Source organism: Gorilla gorilla, chromosome 14 (genome assembly GCF_029281585.2).
Source record: "Gorilla gorilla gorilla isolate KB3781 chromosome 14, NHGRI_mGorGor1-v2.1_pri, whole genome shotgun sequence".
NCBI classification, from domain to species: domain Eukaryota; kingdom Metazoa; phylum Chordata; class Mammalia; order Primates; family Hominidae; genus Gorilla; species Gorilla gorilla.
Genome location: NC_073238.2, coordinates 98,052,543 through 98,065,680, shown reverse-complemented (window position 1 = coordinate 98,065,680; position 13,138 = coordinate 98,052,543).

Genomic DNA, 13,138 nt, shown 5'->3' with positions numbered 1-13,138 from the left:
CTAAACATTATCATTTGTGGAGGACACAATTCAACCCACACCAGTCAGATAATCTCTGCCACATTCAGTTGTGACTTCAACTTTAAGATCTTTTCTCATGAATAACATAAACTCTTTTCAATTTAAAAAGAGAAAACAAAGATATTACTTGAATAACACCCTAAAATATTTTTAGTTGTAGATATTATCTTCAATATACTGAAGTTGTGATTTTATCTTTTTACAAAGACCATGTTGGCACATCTTGTAATCTCATGATGTCTAAAGAGTAACGTGATAAGCTATTTTCCCTGTCCATTAATATCCTGCCAACAGAATATGAATATTACAAAAGTTGAAAATTAAAAGAGAAATCGATAGAAGCAGTATTTGTTCACTTATAAAATGGTATCAGCAAATGACATCTTGAAGTCTAGCATCACACTTCTGAGTTGAGTACTCTGAGTTTGAAAAAATTAGTTTTAAATTTTTGGTAGACAATATCCAAGTATTATGCTGGATATTTGAGGAATAGCATTCCTGAAAGTGATACCACTTGGCAGCTGCTCACCAGATAATGCCTTTTTCTTTTGGTCTTTGAATAAACCCTTAATAACATGACATCATACTTATAGTATGCGGGCTTTACTTACCCTCCAGGTTAACTGGGTTAATCTTTTGTCATTACTTTTTAAACAAAATATATTATCTTTTTCTTGCTAGTTATAGAGCAATTACCAGATAAACAATAAAAAAGCAGTTATTAATATGGGTTTTAGGAATAGTTCTCAAGTGGCCTCTAAACAGATACAGTAACATTTAAATAAAACAATTTCTAAAATCTCAATTTCTGTATACTTTATATATTATACTTTATATGTTAAAATGGATATGGCAGAGAATAAATTTGTATTTAAGGCTCTATATGGCCTCTTTTCCTGCTTTGTACAAATAAGCATCCGCCGTTTTCCAAAACAAAATTATAAACTATTCTGAATCTCAGTGAAATACATTGTACCTAGCAGAGGACAAATAACATTTTGCTATTGGTTGTAATATTTAAAAAGTTACACATTAATTGACTGAGTAAACCTCCCTGTTTGTACTTCATGTATTTTCCAGTTACTTGCTTTCAAAAATCCTGAAGAAAGATATAATTAAGTTGTAAAATAATGAATAATTAAAAAAAGTATTGACTGTATGATTTTTGCCCAGAATTTGAAAGTTTAAGGAAACAACTGTCATTGTTATAACAAAACATATTCTATTCTTATGATCTTATTTATTTGAGCAAATGTTTTCAGAGTTTGTACTTATTAATACTGAAAATGAAGTATTAAGTGTATCCTAAAAAACTGTTACATTCTAAAATTAAAAATATAGAGTCTGAAATTGATAAAATGTAAAAATGAATAAAGCAAACCTCAAATTTCCACCTAATGTGGATGTGGGTTGCAAATAAGAAACAGGAATGTCTATTTTTATGTTGATTTTACAGTCTGCATCAATATAATCTGGTCTGGATTTGTCTTCTGTAAAGGTGAGATCATACTAATATTATTGGACGTCCATGAAAATGATGGAGTAAAAACTCCACCACTCCATAAAAGCAATTTAAAAACAGTCAAAAATCAGTTAGAATCAAGTTTTTAGAGCACTAGAAACTAACCAAGAGTATGGACTCAGCGTAGGAGCACTTTTTAAAGAAAAGAGTTGAATTTTGGTTTTAAAAAAACAGCCAGTGTTATGGTATTTTAACTTACCAAAGTCCCATTTTCCACTCTCCAGCTCAGTAGTAGCTGTGAAGAAACAGCCTGCACTTCTAGCAGCAGTATTAGATGAAACATAATGGACTTCATTTTTAAAGAATTGCAACTTTTGTTTTCACCTGTCTGGTGACTCCTTGGAAGTCACATCATGGAATGTGGAAGTCACATCCATGGAAGTCACTGCTTCCTAGGAACTTGCATCCTCTGAAGCCACAGCCCGAGCTCCATGTTGGGCCCTTTAGCCACAGCTGGAATGGCTGGGATGCAGGGCACTAAGTCCCTACACTACACACAGCACAGGGATACTGGGCCTGGCCCATGAAACAATTTTTTCCTGCTAGGCCTCTGGGCCTAGGATAATTAAGCTGCTACCCAGTGGGTATTTGAAGAAAACATATGTAGGCAAACGCTTTAGTCAGAGCTGTCGAATGCAAAGGATTACAGTGTGGCAAACAAGAGGACAAACAAAATGCTTACGAGGAGAGGTTGAAGAATGAGATGCTTTAGGGAATAAGGGCTTTGAGAAGATCTGACATATTCTAGAGAATTTATAAGGCCAAGTGCATGCCCAGAATTCTGCACATACTCAGAAGACACCAGAGGAAGCATTAATGTCTAACTACTTCTCCTCCTCCTCCTCTTCCTCTTCCTCCTCCTCCTCCTTCTTCTTCTTTACCTTGAGGGTATGTGAAAGTGGGAAATAAAGATAAGGTGAAGCTCTAAATGTTGTGGCTTCATGCCGGAGGCATTTCCAACATACCACAGTCACTCTGCAGAAGTGAGGAGATTTTACTGTTGTGCCAAACACTAAAGGAAATTTCTGTCCAGTGATTCGATGACCAGTAAGCTGATGGAAAAAAAAGGTATCTGTAACCGCATGCAACACAGAATATATCCCAGGACACTAGGCAGTGGGTTAAAATATTCAATTTTCATAAAGAAAAATACCCACAAAATTTCAACTAATAATTCTGTATCTGGCAAAAACTTCTTTTCAAAAATGGAGGAGATAATCCTCATCCCTTTGAATATGGGTGTAACCTGTGAATATAATGAGATTTTACTAGTGTGATTAGGTTACATTGTGTAATACAATTGACTTTAAGAAAGGGAAATTATTGAGGTGTGCCTATCCTAATCACCAACAACACAGCTAACATAATCCCACAACTACAAGGAACTGAATTCTCTCAACATTCCAAATGATCTTAGAAGTGATCTTGCCAGTGTAGAACCTCCAGATAACGGCACAATCACTCAATGTCTTGATTTCAGCACTATGAATTTCTGAACAGAGAACACAATTAAAACATGTTAGACTCCTGACACAAGGGAAATGTGAGATAATAAACGTGTGTTGTCTTGAGCTGCTAAGTTTGTGTTTTTTGTTGTTGTTGCTGTTACACAGCAATAGAAAACTAAAACACCTTGTTTTATGCCTTCTTGTGATTAGTCATTAGAACTGATAGAGCCCTTAGTCCACTGATCTCCAAGGCATTTATTCCTCATGTGACACTTTGACCCAAGCGTGGACAGAAGACCGTCCTTGGTTCATTCATGTTGAGACTATTTGGAATATATTTCTTTTCTTTTTTATGTATTTGTCTTTAGGGAGGGTATTTTTAAATCTATTTAAGTTTGCAAATAGGTAATTTAGTTAAGCCTAGGTATCCATGGGTTTTGGTTCTAGGACCCCCTGTGGGATACCCAAATCCATGGATGCTTAAGTGCCTTACATAAAATGGTGTTGTATTTGCTTATAACCTATATACATACTCCCCTACAATTTAAATTACCTCCAGATTACTTACAATACTTAGTTATACTGTATTATTTAGGGAATAATGACAATGAAAAAAATGTTGGTACATGTTTAGTGCAGACACAGTCACCCTTTTATTTAACTTACCTGAATATATTTGACATGTAGTTGTTTGAATCCACGGATGAAGAACCCAAAATACAGAAGGTTGACTATATATATATATACATGGGTCAGAAATCAAAAAAATTGACAACATATATAGTGAGAACTTTCCCAGGCATTCTTACTCTCATCTGCACCATTCTAATCTGTTTATTCTTCAAATAACAAATGCTTTTAGTTTCTCGTTATTCTTTCAGAGTTATTTAAAATGCATACCTGTGAAAAAGACTATTAATTATTACCAGTATTCATTCTCCTCTTCTTAAAAAATATTAGAATTTTTTATTGAGCACATGACTGTAAGGAGTAAAAACTACAGTCTTACATCTACATCACAGCTAGATGTAGCCATGTCAAACATAAGCAGAAGCATATGTGGCAGCTTCCAAGAATGTTCCCTGATATACACCCTTTGCCTCTTCTGTTTCTCCATACTGCTTTCTGGAAAGTAGATGGTAGCTTGGACCAGAGGACAAGGCCATAATCTAAGGATGGGCTAGTGAGTTTGAAGTAAACTGGCTCCAGAAAGTCTCATAGAACACATGCAAAAGCCCTATCATTGTCTACCTGTCCCCAGACATTTATGGAGAGAAAGAAACCTATGATTAAAAAAAGAGAAATTAAGACCTCCCTAGATAAGCAAAAACTGAGACAGTTTATCACTGAAAAACCTGTACTTCAAGATAAGCTAAATCGAATTGTTTAGGCTGAAATTTAACTTTATGCTACATAAAGACTGCCATATACAAAAGGTCATAGATTGTGTGATTCCATTTATATAAAATTTTAAGAATAGGCAAATTCATAGAGAAAGAGAGTATATTAGTGCTTTCCAGAGGATGAAGTGAGAGGAAAATTAGGAGTGCAGGATTTCTTTTTGGAGTGATGAAATTGCTCTAGAATTAGCAATTATGGGTGTGCAAGATTATATGAATATGGTATAAAACATACTGAGTTACGTATTTTTAAATGTTTTAAATGGTAAATTTTATGATATGTAAATTGTTTAGTAAATTATAAACTGGCACTATTAACTTCCTTATCTATATCCAATGCCTATGCATGGCGTGTATATAAAGATAATACACACAAATCATTAATAACAGAATCAATAATGTTCAAAATAACACATCTTTAACCATTGTAAATCTGGTAACTAGAATTTTCTGTAATGTGGGAATATTTATAGTGGAGATATTTCCTTACTTTCAATAACTGTTTCCTTCTTAAGGAAATTCATGGAAGGAGAGAAAAAAATGAAAAACATTTGATGTCATCAGATTCTTCATTCATTGAAAACAAATTGTCTATTGACTTTTATGAGTCGAGAAATATTTCAGGACATTGGAATACATCAATAAACAGGTGTAGACCCTTGTCCTCAATAATATTATAAAGAACACAATAAGTGATGATAATATGAGACAACATGTAAGATGTAGAATGGAATAAACTGATAATTGCTCGGATATAAAAGGGAAAAATAAAATGTTTATGGATATTGGAAAAACTGAGTTGATAAATAAATTAGGCATGAGAGAAGCATGAAATTTTGGACGTTTCTTTGTTTCTGTGTGGTGTGGTGACTCACATAAGCCTCAAAAATGTCCTCTTCTGGCACATCTTATGTTCTCTTCCCCCAGGTCCTTGCTCAAGGATATTGACACCAATAACTAAATTCTAGTATATTAAGCTTGATATGTTGATGTCAGAATTGATTCTTTATTGTCTCTCTGCAGCCAAGTATTTACCATACCCTCTATGTTATGTGTATAAATACCTGTTTCCTTCTGTCTTATTCAAGTATCCGAAGTTGTGTAAGAGCATTCTAAAATGTCTTCCTGCCTCCAGGCTCAATGCTTGTTTTGTTTCTCTGTCTATATCTTGTAGTCAGATTGAATAAAAAAGGCAACTTTTATCTGTCTGTGTCTATTCAGTTAAAAAGCATCCAGTGGTTCTAAATCACCCAGATCAAGTTTTAAGTTGCTCCGCACAGCACCTGTGGCTTTACTTTATTTCCTGTAACAACATGTTTCAATCTCTCTCTCTTCCATTTACCTCGTGCTACAGCCACATCAAATCTTGTTCTATAATCTGTAACAAAGTCTCTCTGTCACGTTTTAATACCGGGATGTGTAGTTTTTCTTATGCTTACTATGATTTATGTTTTCTCCATTTTTTCTTAGTAATTATAACTAAGGTCACATTCGTTCATATGGAAGGGTCACTTTAAATATAAGTTGTAGCTAAAACCATTATATATTCCCATCTCAGTTTAAGAAGTAAAATGTAAAAACATAAATAAATAAACAAACAAATCTCCGAAGTTCTCCGTGTTTGGTTACCTTGCCACAAACTTTCAACTCTCTCACTCAGGTAAAAACTATTTAAACGTTTTAAATAGTCTTGATATATATGTAACATCCCTATACAGTCTGGTCTGATGTTACTTATTGTTGAATAGTGTATAAATAAAAATCATATTGTATGTATCATTTTACAAAATGTCATTCTCACTCAATTATGCATTTGTGGGAGTCATCTGTGTTTTTACATGTAACTGCTGTTCATTTATTTTGTTATCTAATATTGAATCACCAGGAATATGTCCACATTTATTCGTCTATTTAACCTTGATGAACAATTGAATTGCTTCTCTTTTTTTGCTTATTATGAGCTGTGTTGATATCAATTTCTTTATTAAATATATTGTAGAATCCTAGAGATAGTTGCATATGTTTCTCTAGGTTATATACCTAGGAGTGGAGTTGCTGGGTTATAAAGTTTGTGTATAATTAAGGGTTTTCCAAAGTGGATGGACATGTCTACATTACAGACCACAATGAATAAAAGATCTCATTGTTTTCGCATTCCTACCAGAGTTGTTGTTAGCAGTCACTGAAACTTTCTACAGTCTGGATTTGTGATCGTGTCACACTGTGGTTTTTTAGCTGCTTTACTGATATATAATTTACATACTATACAATTAGGTCTTTTATACTATACAATTAAATGGTCTCTATTACAGATATGTGGAACCATCACCACAACTTAGAACATTTACTTCACATCAAAATAAACGTAGTACCTCTTAGCTATAACACTCCTAATCCCCCAATAACCCTAAATTCAGCCCTAAGCAGCTACTAATCTATTTTCTGCCTTTATGGTTATCCCTATTGTGGACTTTTATGTGAATGCAATCATAGAATATGTGAGCTTTTGCGGCTTTTTTAAAAACCTACAATAATATTCTTAAAGTTTCTCCACACTTAAAGCATATTTTAGGACTTCATTATTTTTTGTGGCTAAATAATATTCTATATGACGGAGGTATCTCATTCACACATTCATGGGCATTTGGACCATTTCCACATTGTAACTATTATGGACAATGCTGCTATCAGTATTGATTTACAAGTTTTTGTAAGTATATATGATTTTATTTCTCGGGTATATATCTAGAAGTGAAATTTCTGGGTCATAAATAACTCTTTAATTGTTTGATGAACTGCTACAGCTTTCCTCTACATGGCTACAACTTTTTCATTCTCACCAACACCATATAAGGGTTCCAATTTTTCTACAGTTACACTAATGGAAATGATACCAAAACTAGTTATTATCATTCATTTTAATTCTAATTATGATACAAGGTGTAAAGTAGTATCTCATTGGGATTTTAATTTTTATTTCTCTAATAACTATGATGTTGAAAATATTTTCATGTTCATATTGGCAATTTGTTTATCTTCCTTGGAGGAATTTTTATTCAGAACTCTAATTTTCACTTATTTCTCTTTTTATTCTGAATTGAAAGATCTAAAGATCTTAGATCTGCATATTCTACATACAAGTCACTCATCAGATACATAATTTGCAAACATTTTTTCCATCCTGTGTACTATCTTTTACCTTTCATTTTTATTGATGCATAATAATTGTACATATTTAATAGGGGTATATATAATATTTTGAAACATGCATAAAATATGTAGTGATCAAATCAGGGTATTTTGGATATTTGTTTGTTTATCATTTTTGTTACAAACATTTTAAATCTTCTCTTCTACTTATTTTGAAATAGATAGAAATTATTCTTAACTATAGTCATCCTTATTGCTATTGTATGCTAGAACATGTTATTGCAATCTAAATTTATTTTTGTACCCTTAACCAATCTTTCTTCATCTTCTCATCTTTGCTAGTCTCTAGCATCCGTCATTCTACTCCATCTTCATGGAATCTACTTATTTAGCTCCAACATATGAGTTACAACATGCAATATTTGTCTTTCTGGGTTTGGCTTATTTCACTTAACCTAAACACCTCCAGTTCCATTCATATTGCTGCAAATGAAGAGATTTCATTTTTATATACAGCATAATAGTATTCCATTGAGTATGTCTAATTCATTTCCTTTATCCATTCATTCATTTGATAGACACTTAGGTTCCATATCTTGTTCATCATGAACAGTGCTGCAATAAATATGGAAGTGGAAGTATCCCTTTGATATCCTGATTTCCTTTCAATTGGATAAATTCCCAGTAGTGAGATTGCTGGATCGTATGGCAGTTCTATTTTTAGATTTCTGAGAAACCTCCATACTGTTTTCCATTGTGGCTGTACTAATTTACTTTCTCACCAACAGTGTAGTAGAGATCCCTTCCCTCTGAATCCTCACCAGCATTTGTTAGTTTTTGTCTTTTTGATAACAGCCATTCTAATTTGGGTGAGATGGTATCTTACTGTGTTTTGATCTGCATTTTCTTGATGATTAGGGATGTTGAGCATTTTTTTGTATACCTGTGGGCCATTTGTATGTATTCTTTTGAGAAATGTCTGTTTGTGTTCTTTGACCACACTTTAATGCAATACTTTATTTACTTTTTGCTGTTGCTTTGTTTGAGTTCCCTATGTATTCTGGATATTAGTTTCTTATTGGATGAATAGATAAAAAAAATTTTCTCCCATTCTATTGGTTGTCTTTTCATTCTGTGAACTGTTTCCTATCCTGTGCAGAAGTTTTTTGGCTTAATATAGTCCCACTTGTCTATTTTTTTAAAATTTAAATTTAGAGACATGATCTCTCCTAGTTGCTCAGGCTGGAGTTCAGTGGCACAGGCTTGAACTCATGGGCTCAAGTGGTTTTCTTGTCTTAGTCTTTCAATTAGCTAGGGCTACAGACATGTGCCACCATGCCAGACAAATTTTCCAATTATTTTATACAGATGATTTTGCTGTGTTGCCCAGGATGGTCTCAAACTCCTGGCCTCCATCAATCCCCCCTCCTTGGCCTCCCAAGACATTGAGATTACAGGTGTGAACCACCATGTCTGGCCCCCATTTGTCTATTTTTGTTTTTGTTGCCCGTGTTGTGTTTTTTCTGTGTGTGTGTGTTTGCGCCTGTGAAGTCTTAGCTGCAAAATCTTTGCCTAGACCAAAGTCCTGGCTAATTCATTCTGTGTTTTCTTCTGGGAGTTTCATAGTTCCAGGTCTTAAGTGTGAGCCTTTAATTTATTTTGAGTTGATGTTTATATATGGTGAGAGGTAAGAGTCTAGTTTCAATTTTTTATGTATGGATATCTAGTTTTCTCAGCACTGTTTATTGAAAAGGGTGTCTTTTCCCCAATGTATGTTCTTGATACCTTTGTCTAGAATTAGTTGATGTAGATATATTTTTGAATTACCTGTTCTGTTCCATTGGCCATTGGTGTTTGTTTTTAATTTCAATACTATACTATTTTGGTTACTATAGCTTTGTAGCATATTTTGAAGTCAGGTAGCGTGATGCTTTGTTCTTTTTGCTCAGGATTTCTTTAGTGACTTGGATATTTTTGTGGATCCATATAATTTTAGATTTTTTTCTATTTTTGTTGAAAACGGCATTAGCATTTTAATAGGGATTGCATTAAACAAATTACCTTAGGTAATTGTAAATTATTAATTATTATTAATTGAATAATTGTAAATTACCTTGAGTAGTATAGTCAATATTAATTTTTTCAATCTATGAGCATGGGATGTCCTTACATTTGTTTGTATCCTCTTCTATTTCTTTCATAAGTGTTTCATAGTTTCATCATATAGGTCTTTCACTACCTTGGTTAGATTTATTCCTGGGTATTTTATTTTTTAGAGCTGTTGTACGTGGGTTTGCTTTCTTGAAATTTTTTCAGCTAGTTTGTTATTGGTGTACAGAAATGCTACTGCTCTTTGTATGTTGGATTTGTGTCCTAAAACTTAACTGAATTCATATATTAGTTCTAAGAGCTTTTTGGTGGAGTCTTTAGATTTTTCTCAATAAAAGATTATGTTATATGCAAAGTGAGACTATTTATCATTCTGTTTTCACATTTGGAAGACTTGTATTTATTTCTCTGCCCCATTGCTCTAGCTAGGACTTCCAGTACATCGTTGAATGGTAGTTAAAGTGTACATCCTTGTCTTTTTCCAGTTCTTTAAAAAAAGGCTCTCAGTTTTTCCCTATTCAGCACAATGTAAGTTGTAGGCCTGCCATACATGGCCTTTTTTATTTTGATATGCTCCTTCTATGACTAGTTTGTTTTATTAAGGGATGTTAAATGGTATCAAATGCTTTTTCAATATGTCTTGAAAAAAAGTCACATGTTGTTTGTCTTTCATTCTGTTGATGTGATTATTATATTTATTGATTTGCATAAGCATCATTGCATCCTTGGAAAAAATCCCAGCAATGAGATTTGATTGTGAGAACAATGGGCTTCAATACTCGGTTATGGTGAATTATCTTTTTGATGTGTTGTTGAATTTAGTTTGTGAGTAAAATGCTGAGGATTTTTGCATCTGTGCGTATTTGAGATATTGGCCTGTAGTATTCTCTTTTTTGGTGGTTGTGTCCTTGTCTGATTTTACTATTAGGTTAATTTTGACCTCATAATATGAATTAGTACAATTCCTTCCTCTTCAATTTTTGACAATAGTTTAGAAGAATTTGTATTAGTTCTGCTTTATAAGTTTGGTAGGATTCAGTAGTAGATTCATCCAGTCCTGGGCTTTTTGTGTTGGGATGCTTTTTATACTTTTTATTACTGAATCAACCACATTACTTTTATTGGTCTATTCAGGTTTTATATTTCTTTCTGGTTTAATTGTGATAGGTTGTTGATTTACAAAAATTCGTCCATTTTCTCTTGGTTTTCTAATTTGTTAGCAAACAATAGTCTTTAATGATTCTTTGTACTTTGTCATATAATTTGTAATGTCTCCTTTTTTCTTTCCTATATAATTTATTTGGGTCTTCACTTTTCTTCTTGGTTGATCCAGCTGGTGTCATAATGCTGCAGCCCTCTGGGTGGGCATGAGAAAAAGTAATTGGGGATCCAGAGATGTAGAGGTACAGGGGATGTTGGGACTCAGAGCAGGGTGTATTCTTGTGGGGGCCAGGTTATCATAATGATGTTATGCTTCAGCTGCTTGGGTCTTAGGAGGGTGTGTGGGCCTCAGTGTGAACACTCTCTCTGGAACAATGCTGTCACTTGAACTCTAGGCAGCACTCTGTATTAGTCACAGGGCCCCAAGGGTCAAGGGACTCCATGACTAGGAGTGCAGAAGTCTACAGTGATAATGTAGACTGCTGACAATCTCCCACTTACCTTTTTACTGCAATGGGGAGTGCGCCTCGCTCCAAGCCATTCCTGGCCCAACTGAATGCTTTGCTTCCCTCTCCTGTTCATCAGGGGTTCCTCATCACTTCCATGCTGAATTCCAGTCTTCTCTCTTAGAAGCTCTATACAATGGATAGTTATCTGCTCATTGGTTTGGTCCTTCTTTACGGGGGAGGCAAGTGTCAGGTGCCTCTAGTCTGCCATCTGAAATGTCTTTTACCATTCTTAATAGTGTCCTTTGAAGCACAAGCCTTTGTAATTTTGATGAAGTCCTATTTATTCCATTTTTCTTTTGTTTCTCATGCTTTTGATGTTATATCTAACAATCAACCTACTTCTAGGAGAAATGTGTAAAGTAATCTAGGTGTTGTCTATAAAATAATTAATGGTAACAAATATGCATTCAATATTTCATAGTTTATTGTTACTTAAAATAAACTGTGAAATTAATGTTATTTCTATTTTTGTTTTTACTTTGTGAAACAAGGTCTGGCCCTATCACCCACGTTGCAGTGTAATAGCACAATCTCAGCTCACTGAAACCTCTGACTTTCTGGCTCAAGTCATGCTCCTACCTCAGCCTGCAGACTAGCTGGGTCTACAGGTGGGCACCACCATGCCCAACTAATTTTTGTATTTGTTGTAGAGATGTGATTTTGCCATGTTGCCCAGGCTGGTCTCAAATTCGTGAGTTCATGTGAACGGCCCAATTTGGCTTGCCAAAGTGCTGGGATTATAGGCATGAATCACTGTGAATTTTAATGAATGAATCTTGAATTTTAATGGTGTAATAAAAACATATGTTCCTTTTCTTCTTTGCTGTGTCATCGTATAATGCCCACGAAACTATAATTACCGTGATAGTCACATCCTCTCCAGGCAGTCAGACTAGTGCAGTGGTTGAAAACCTACTTGACAACATTCCAAGATTTGAAAGTTTCATATGCTGATTCTCCCTCTTATGAGATCTTGAACAAACAACTTAATCCAAGTCTCAGTTTCTCCATATATGAAATGGAGATAAGAATATTAAATAGCATACTAAAAGTCAAGAACTCAATGAGGTCTTGCCAAGTAGTGCCTGCTCAACAAATCATCATCATCATCATCATCATCATTATAAACATCACCATAATCCATCTTTTCAGGAATTAATAAAACATCAAGAAGTAACACAGACGACATTATATTCCATTTTTATAATGAACATTCCAGAGAAATACAGTTAGCTTTTCGGTAAAATTCTTAGTGTTAGCTTTCTTTCTAGAAGATAAATACTAATAAATGGCCCACATACTTGATACCACAGGTCTACTTCTTTATCTACTTCTCTAAGACTTTGTTGCCATACTTTATTTACTACTATTCTATGTGACTGTTTGTAATAGTATTCCATATAATTGAGAAACAAAGTTATCCTTTAAACTTGTATTTGTAATCTTTATATATTTTTGAATTAGATATATTTGATGCAGATCATGCCCTTTCCACAGTGTCTTGGCTAACTTTTATTACCGTCTCAAATCTTATCAAGATAATTTTGTTAAATTATTTATGTTAATAAAATATATTACTTTTGTTATAATTCTAAGTGATTCATATTATACTTTTGTATTAACTTCCTGATTCCTTTTACCTGCCTTATATTCTCTTCTTTTCTCCTGATGAGTTTTGTGTTTTCCATCACACAGAATGTCATGTTTTTTACTCTTTAGCTTAGTTTTCAACACAACAAAAGGTCAGATCCAGACTATCTTCTTTATACTATTGTTTGCTTATTATATAGGTTACATATCTATGATAGATTACTTTGT